Source organism: Podarcis liolepis (assembly GCF_965112155.1).
Source record: "Podarcis liolepis genome assembly, chromosome: 12".
In the NCBI taxonomy this organism is placed as follows: domain Eukaryota; kingdom Metazoa; phylum Chordata; class Lepidosauria; order Squamata; family Lacertidae; genus Podarcis; species Podarcis liolepis.
In genome coordinates this window covers 52,435,083-52,443,841 of record NC_139563.1, presented here as the reverse complement: position 1 = coordinate 52,443,841, position 8,759 = coordinate 52,435,083, and the positions used below count along the sequence as shown (strand labels likewise).

The 8,759-nt window shown below is 43.0% G+C and overlaps 1 long non-coding RNA gene across 1 annotated transcript; it reads right to left on the bottom strand.

The window, feature by feature from the left end:
• Nucleotides 1-704: 704 nt before the first annotated feature.
• Nucleotides 705-6,078, bottom strand: LOC310690055. The gene is made up of 3 exons (XR_014517847.1): nucleotides 5,880-6,078; nucleotides 5,042-5,158; nucleotides 705-1,734 (listed from the first exon to the last, which is right to left on the bottom strand). It is a non-coding gene; the product is annotated as an uncharacterized lncRNA (long non-coding RNA).
• Nucleotides 6,079-8,759: the final 2,681 nt, after the last annotated feature.

Genomic DNA, 8,759 nt, shown 5'->3' with positions numbered 1-8,759 from the left:
AGAAGCCCAGTTATATCACCCCTTACCTTCAGAGCTGGTAGCCCCTCACCCCTTCCTTGTGGATGATTCTCTCAGCCTCCTCTCTTCTCCCCTCTCCTTGGGAGTACTCTGGGCAGCCGTAGCTGCTACCCCTGGTCTTTGAGCTGCCACCCCTATCCCAAAGAGAGCTGCCTCCTCAGACTGCCCCACAGGGGCCTGGGAAGCACCCCTGGGCCAGCTCCAGAGGCACCATTCTCCTGGGGAGCTTGTAGCCAGAGCCGCTGCAACAAACAGCTGTGCAAGCCTTTGGGGGCCAGAGACATGAGTGGGCATTAGAGGAGGGAGGGAAGGAAAGACGGACAGAGGCCAGTGTTGCCCATGGCACCCCTGACCAGTGTGGTGTAGTGGTTAAGAGCAGTGGACTCGTAATCTGGTGAACCGGGTTAACATCCCCACTCCTCCACATGCAGCTGCTGGGTGACCTTGGGCTAGTCACACTTCTCTGAAGTCCCTCAGCCTCACTCATCTCACAGAGTGTTTGTTGTGGGGGAGGAAGGGAAAGGAGAATGCTAGCTGCTTTGAGACTCCTTAGGGTAGTGATAAAGCGGGATATCAAATCCAAACTCTTCTCTTCTTCTTCTTCTTCTTCTTCTTCTTCTTCTTCTTCTTCTTCTTCCTCCTCCTCCTCCTCCTCCTCCTCCTCCTCCTCCTCCTCCTCTTCCTCCTCCTCCTCCTCTTCACGACACACTGGTTGAAAACCACTGATGTATCATCTACAGTGGTACCTCGGGTTACATACGCTTCAGGTTAGAGATGCTTCAGGTTACAGACTCTGCTAACCCAGAAATAGTACCTCAGGTTAAGAACTTTGCTTCAGGATGAGAACAGAAATTGTGCTCTGGAGGCGCAGTGGCAGCAGGAGGCCCCATTAGCTAAAGTGGTGCTTCAGGTTAAGAACAGTTTCAGGTTAAGAACAGATCTCTGGAACGAATTAAGTTTTTAACTTGAGGTACCACTGTACAACGTTTGTACAGCAGAGAACATTATATGTGTGGCACAAGTATGACATGATGATGTTTTCGAACAGGTGACATACGTTACTAATAAAGTACAGTTCCATGAGAGGACCATATTTACATTGGAATTAGCTGATATCTGCTATTTACAGCTAACTCATGCCACGTGTATAATGCGGTGTGTGCACCTTTTCACAAGCCACACGATTGAAGTGTTGTTACCCTTGACACTATGGCTGAGATTAGCTAGAAAACTCAAATAAATCAACAAACAAAAGTACCCAAGAAGAATATCAGACATCTTGGAACCACATTAAGTGGCTTCAACTATCACAACTGAAAATCCAAGAGAAAGTCTGCTAAAAACACTGAAAATAATTCACAATTATGGTAATATAATGGGTTTCAAATTAAATAATACCAAAACAAAAGTTTTGGTCAAAAACCTCGCAGCCCAAGAAAAAGAAGAACTAGAAATACAAACAAATTAGAAAATCTCTTGAAAGGTGAAATATCTTGGAATTTGGATAACAGCAAAAAATATTTATCTATATCAAGACAATTATATTAAGACCTCGTCTGAAATTAACGGAGATCTGAGTAGTTTGAAATTAACCCTATGGGGGAGGATATCAATGATTAAAATGAATGCCCAGCCAAAAATGCTTTTCCTTTTCCAATCCATCCCAATCTAATTGGCAAAAGGATATATCCAAATTTATCTGGCAAGGACGAAAGCCTAGAATAGAACACACTTTGTTAATTGACATTAAAGGGGGGGGGGATTCCGACTACCAGATCTAATACTTTACTATGCAGCAGCCTGTTTCACATGGATTAGGGAGTGGTGTTTACTCCAGAATACGGATTTGCTAGACTTGGAGGGGCATGGCAACCGATTTGGTTGGCATGCCTACCTCAATTATGGGAAGACTAAGATACATAATGGCTTCCTTAACCATATTGTAAGAAAAGCGTTATACATGACATGGGTTAAATATAAAGATTTAATTGAACCAAAAACACCATGGTGGATATCACCTTTGGAAGCAAAGGCGGTTAAGAAAAAGAATATGAGAGGAGGTTGGCTGATGTATAAATCACTGTTGAAAGAGGAAGGGAATCAATTAAAGTTAAAGAACTATGAGGATATCAAAGAACATCTCGCAGGATGGCTACAGTACCATCAACTTAATGATACCTTTAAACAAGATAAAAAAACCCAGCTTTGCCATAAAGCCCTCAAAACTGGAAAGAGATTTGCTAAATAACAAAACCAAGCTACTTTCCAAAATTTACCGACTCCTCCTTGACTGGGAAGTCAAGGAGGAGGAGGCAAAATCAATAATGGTTAAGTGGGCCTAGGACTTTGGACACAGCATTCCGATGAGCGAGTGGGAGAACCTTTGGAAAGTAAATATGATATCAAGGAAAACCTAATGAAGATGCAGTATAGATGGTATTTCACGCCATCAAAGCTATCTAAGATGTACAAAAATATTTCAAACAAATATTGGCGGTGCGGGGAATCTGAAGGCAACATGCTCCACATATGGTGGACATGGACATGTAAAAAAATCAAAGAGTTTTGGAATGTTATATATGACGAACTGATTTTTTTTTAAAAAAAGTAACATTTCCCAAAAAACTCGGAGGCCTTTTTACTTGGAATCGTAGGCAGAGGGGGGCCGCTAGGGGTGCATTGGAAGATGGCCGACAATACCATCTCTCCGGCTCACACGAGGAAATTAAGAGGCTGATATGGGAATATGCAGCCTCCCTTGTTACCCCAGGGAATGGGGAAACACTGCCTTCGCCTGCGGTGCCGATAAATCACCCCCGAGTTCAAAAGATGCAGGGGGTGAGGGCACTAGGTGCACAGCCCTTGTGTGGGTTCTCGGCTCTCCCGGACGCTGTCTCCGATAGCGCGCCTGGTTGCAGCAGCTCAAAATAAACAATTAGAGAGCAGCAAATGCGCATGTTTCGAGTGAAGAATGGGAGTTGAGACTGCTATGTGAAGTGACCTCTGTGAAGTCGAGCGACGGGCTGGATTCAACAAGAAAATATATCAAGAAGAAGACACATCAAAGGGTTGGTATGTCGGAACAGGACGGAATGAGGGGGGGAACTTTTCTTTTTTTATCTTATGTGATTATCTAACAATTCCCCCCCCCCCAAGAAGAATCATTGCAACTACTGATTATAAGCGGGATGATTAAGAACTGTGTGGAAATGAATTACTAATCAAAGACATGGTATGTGGAATATCTGGAAAGGAATGAAAGGCCTTTGGAATGACACAGTTATAAAAAGAGACTCGCTAGGAAGCAGGCCTGGTTGCAGGATTTACGATCGAGGGGGAGGAGACCATGGTTTTGTTATCATATTGGACTGTGAGTTTGACCTGGCAGAACCCCCTAAGAAGATCGAGGAGAGAGTGACAGGCCTGCGAGAATTAATGGGCATGTTTTGTGCGGAAGTGCTGAAATGGTGTCTGTCTGTTTGAATATGGCTCTTGGAGGAATGGAAAATCTACACAGGACTATAACAACGTTTGTTTTTAATCCGCTTGTGGAGACTATCAGAGGTCACAAAGAAAGGAATATATGATAACAACAAGAAGATGAGGAAAACAATAAAGAGAAGATTGGACAGAACTGTGAATACTATTTGGACAGAACTGTGAATACTATTTGGACAGAACTGTGAATATTAAAGCAGCAGCAATAGAGATGTTTGGATCCCTTTCTGAGCTCGAAGCATGGGTACCCCCAACAAAAAATTAAAAAATTGGCTCTGTAATTTGGAATTCATGTGATTTGCTGGGTTGGTTTGTTAATAAAAATTATATTAAAAAAAAAAAAAGGAATCGTAGGCAGAGAGATACCAAAAAATCTAAAATAATTTTTTTTTGTATGCAACTGCGGCCACAAGAATTCTGATTGCAATGAACTGTAAGGGGGAAAGGGTTCCTACAAAAACAGATTGGCAGAATAAATTATTAGAGTTTGCTGAAATGGCTCATATGACAAATAGGCTGAGAGGCAAGATAAATCATTTTTTTTTCCTTCCAAAAATGGGACATGTTTAAGAAATATTTAATGAACTACAATAGTGGTGTGGTGTCTATGGTAGTTTTTGAATGATTTCTGTGTATATGAATGATAAAAACAAAAGGGTACAAAACTTGTAAGAAATTATGAGATATTATAAATAGAATAAAGTAATAGTTATTTGTATATTTGGAAAATAGAAATGGTAAATACATTGGGGGGGTCAGGAAGTCATATGTAGTCAAGTATGGTGAATTGTATTGTATACGAATGAACTGACTTTTATTTGTAATTTTTTGAAATACCATATATAAGAATGTTTTGTTATCAATTAAATTCAAAAGAAAAAAGAAAAAAGAAAGCGGTTTCAACTAAATGAAGTTAAAGGAGTTCAAGGTCACCAATATCCAGATAACTTCTTATTGCTTTGTTTATCCAAACTCATTTCTTTTTAGGAGCTTTGATTCTGTGTACACACTGTTCATCAATGAAATCCTGAAGATTTTATTGTCCCCACAAATGGGACATGGAACCATATGGCTTCTACCTTAACGCTCCAAGCCGTGCTCCATCAACCAAGCGTTAATGGCTTCAAAGTTTGCCAAAAGTTTAATTTAGGTCAGTCTGTTCCACTTGTGTTAATATACCTGAAAAATTCACCTCAGTGACATTGTGAAAGATTCAGCTCCAGTGGCATTTAGAAAATAAAAAAATACCTTAAATAATAGCTGCTTCAGATTCATTCTTATGTCATTATGTCACTGAATTTTCCTGCTCCAATTATAGCCTTATAATTATAGCCTGATAATATATGCTTACCATATATTCATTATTTTAAAATTCTCATTCAAATTATTAAGGTTCTAGTTCTTGAAGGCATCTAACGTGACAGAGATATATGCAGTGTTTAATGAGGCCTGTTTAGCTTGTCACTAGATAAGGTAAAGACTCCTCCTTTAGCTAGTCCATAACTATGGTATTCTTATATCTTACCTGAAACTACATCCCCAGTGAATGTAGTGGGACTTGGAAGTGGCTTACAGATTAACCTCTTATGGAGTGGCTTACAGATTGTTTCAAACAAGACAGTCCTTGTCCCCAGGTTTACAACTGAAAAACACAAAATACAAATGGAGAACGGGCCAAGAAGGGGAGGAACTAAGCAACACAAGTTGGGATCGGGAGAAATCTGGTTCAGTTTGCATTGGAAGGAAGCCCACAAAGGGACTTCCACTAACACAATGGGGATTCCCCCATCTCTTAGACTAGTGACCCCTTTCCTGGGCTCAGACATTTCTTGGGGTCCTGATTTCAAGGTCATTCAGATTCAACTACTGGAGCTCATCAAGATCTGACCATCTCCCCCATGACATCTCCATGTAACTCATGCCACAGGCAGAGAAGCCCAAAGCTGCTGATCTCTTAGTTGTGTTTTTCTTTTCCTTCTCTACCACAGGCTGATGGAATAGCTGTTGCCAAGTGAAGGAAGGAACCTGGATTCTGTTACTTCAGTTTCTGTTACTTCAGTTTCTTAAACTTAATCATTTCAGTGTTACAGCTTAATACCTTGGTACTATCTGTCACTTGCCCAACCTTTTAACAATCGCACTCCTGAGGTACTTCAAATCAGGTAACAGACCCAGGGGATCACTACACCCCTCTTAACTGGTTTGGGGGTCTTCTCTGTCTAGAAGAACAGTCTTCTCCTGACAGGAATGAGACACAAGTAGATGGTATCCTCCCAGCTTCTACTTCTCCTTGCTCAAACTCAGCCCTCCAATTAACTCCTGTTTCAATACTCTCACAGGACACTACACATTGTCCTTCCTACCTAAGCTCAGAGACTCCTTTCTCTAGCTTTAGATATCCTCCTCAGAGTAGATGCTATACACACAAAACCAATTCCGTAACTCTCCTTCCCGAAACCATCTGACCTCCTCAGACTTCCTTAGAAACTGCTCCTTTTATTCTCCCTCCCAAAGTGCTGGCTCCACCCCAACCTGTGACTAACTGTCTTGGTAGCCAATCAGAGAGAGGTTCCAGCCCTTTGGTGGAATTTTGAGGCACTGCATCACCAGACTCTGGTCTGACTCAGCTGTTCATCAGAAATACACAATACATCTAGGATGTTCGTGGATTGCATCGAAAAATAATTATTCAGTCTCCACCGGTTCTAAATTAATATGTTGTGTGTATGCAGCCCATGCCTTTTGAACTGTGGTATTTGCAATGGCTCTGTGGCATAGCAGAATTAGTCTTGTAATATATCCAGGAGGAAGAAGAACCTGCTAAAAGCTTGGCAAGCTACCGAGTCACCATTTATAAAATGCAGGAAATTGTTGAAGCCTAACTTCCTCTTAGGAAGCAGTTTCAAGAGTAGGTCCTGTGCCCTATGCATGGATGCAGTACAGCCGACGATGGAGCCGGTGGATGACAGGGACTAGAAGGAGCTGTCTGGGCGTAGCATGATATACTGCTGCTATTAAATATATTAATGCACTCTCCATCTGAGGAGCATAATAAAAAAGCTAATAAGATCTGTACTTCTCTGGTCTCTCTTTTTCTTTAAAACCCAGCAAGCAACAATGCGGTTATTATTAAGCAGCTCTGTTGGGCCACACCAGAGACACTGATAATAATGATAATAATGATAATAATGATAATAATGATAATAATAATAATAATAATAATAATAATAATAATAATAATAATATTTTATTTATACCCCACTCTCCCCAGCCAAGACCAGGCTCAGGGCTACTAACAACCAATAATAAAAACAAGTTGATTAAAATACAATTTAAAAGATTAAGATACAACATTAAAACAATTAGGGAGCAATCTCATCATAGGAGGAGAAAGGAAAAAGAAAAAGGGGGAGGGAATCAAACTGATTCTGCGCCAAAGGCCAGGTGGAACAACTCTGTCTTACAGGCCCTGCGGAAACAGATCAGATCCCGCAGGGCCCTGGTCTCAAGAGACAGAGCGTTCCACCAGGCCGGAGCCAGTGTTGAGAAGGCCCTGGCTCTGCTGAGGCTAATCTAACTTCCTTAGGGCCCGGGACCTCTAGGGTGTTGCTATATATGGACCTTAAGGTCCTCTGTGGGGCATACCAGGAGAGGCGATCCCGTAGATACAAGGGTCCTAGGACGTGAAGGGCTTTAAAAGTCAAAACCAGCACCTTAAATCTGACCCTGTACTCCACCGGGAGTCAGTGCAGCTGGAAAAGCACTGGGTGAATATGCTCCCCTGGCAGAGACCCTGTGAGGAGCTTCGCTGCAGCATTCTGCACCCGCTGGAGTTTCTGGGACAGCTTCAAGGGCAGCCCCGCGTAGAGCGAATTACAGTAGTCAAGCCTGGAGGTGACCATCGCATGGATCACTGTGGCCAGGTCGGGGCGGGAAAGGTAAGGGACCTTACATGGGATTACAATGGGATTACTACAAACATAGCAACATTGACAGCGACTGCAGCAGTCCTGGATGGATGGTCTCATTCAAGAACATGAGAACATGGTCCATCTAGCACAGTATTGTCAGCAGTGACAGGCAACAACTTCCCAGGGTTTCAGGCAGGGAAACTCTCCCAGTCCTCCCTGGAGATGCCAGGGATTGAATCTGGGACTTTATGCATGAAAAGCAGATGTTCTACCTGAGCTATGACCCTTCTACTGCAACACTGTTAGAGCAGTGTGGCAGCTTGGGGCACTGGGATATAATCACTTCCACTCCAATGAAGGAGCAGTGGATGATCCCATGAGACCTTTACCAATCCAAGAAGCCTTCTTCAGGAACTCTGTCTCCACACAGTTGACATCTCACTGAGCGAGAGAGGGAGTCTATCTGCTCACTCTGCCCCCAGGCCCTCTCTGATGCTTTCCATGCATTGAGTGAAGGCCCGGTGGTTGTGGTGAAACCTGAAGAAAGTGTCTGCTTCCATGAGATCAATCCTCAAGCAGTGGCGTAGCATGGCGGACTTGGCCCAGGGCAATTTTTTTTAGGGGGCATGACCAGTGCTATGGCCCAATGCTGCCAGCTGGCCACAGCTCCACTCCCGGGTCAAGCCTGACCGGGGGGCGAAGAGAGGGTGGTGGTAGTGTTGTCGCCCTTCCCCTCGGCTCCAGTGCCTTGCAAAGCTGTGCAGGGCTTCCAGAGCAGCCTGAATGTATCCCTGAAGCAGCGGTGAGGGCTAGACTGGTGTGGCAAACAGGTCTCTGGTCAGCCAATGTGAGAACAGGATGCTGGACTAAATTAGCCTTTGGTTTGATCTAGAAGGGCTTCCTCTATGTTCTTGGGAAGTGTGTGTGTGTTCATAACTAGAACTATAACCCTATGCCGCAGAGTAAGTCTTATTGAACTCAGTGGGGTTTACTTCTGAGTAGACATGTCCAAGAGTTCCTATTTTCCATGGACAGTCCTTGATTTACAGAAGCTGTCCCAATTTCAGATTCACACCCTCCAACATTACTCTGATGAAAATAGGGACGTCTCATTCCATAACGATAATTTACTATTTATACCCCACACATCTGGCTGAATTGCCCAAGCCACTCTGGGTGGTTTCCAACATATATAAAAAACCAAACATTTAAAAAACTTCAATATAAAGAGCTGCCTTCAGATGTCTTCTAAAGGTTGTGTAGTTACTTATCTCCTTGGCTCAGGGGTTGGGCAACTCCATACCCACCATCGTTTCTCTGATGAAGATAGGG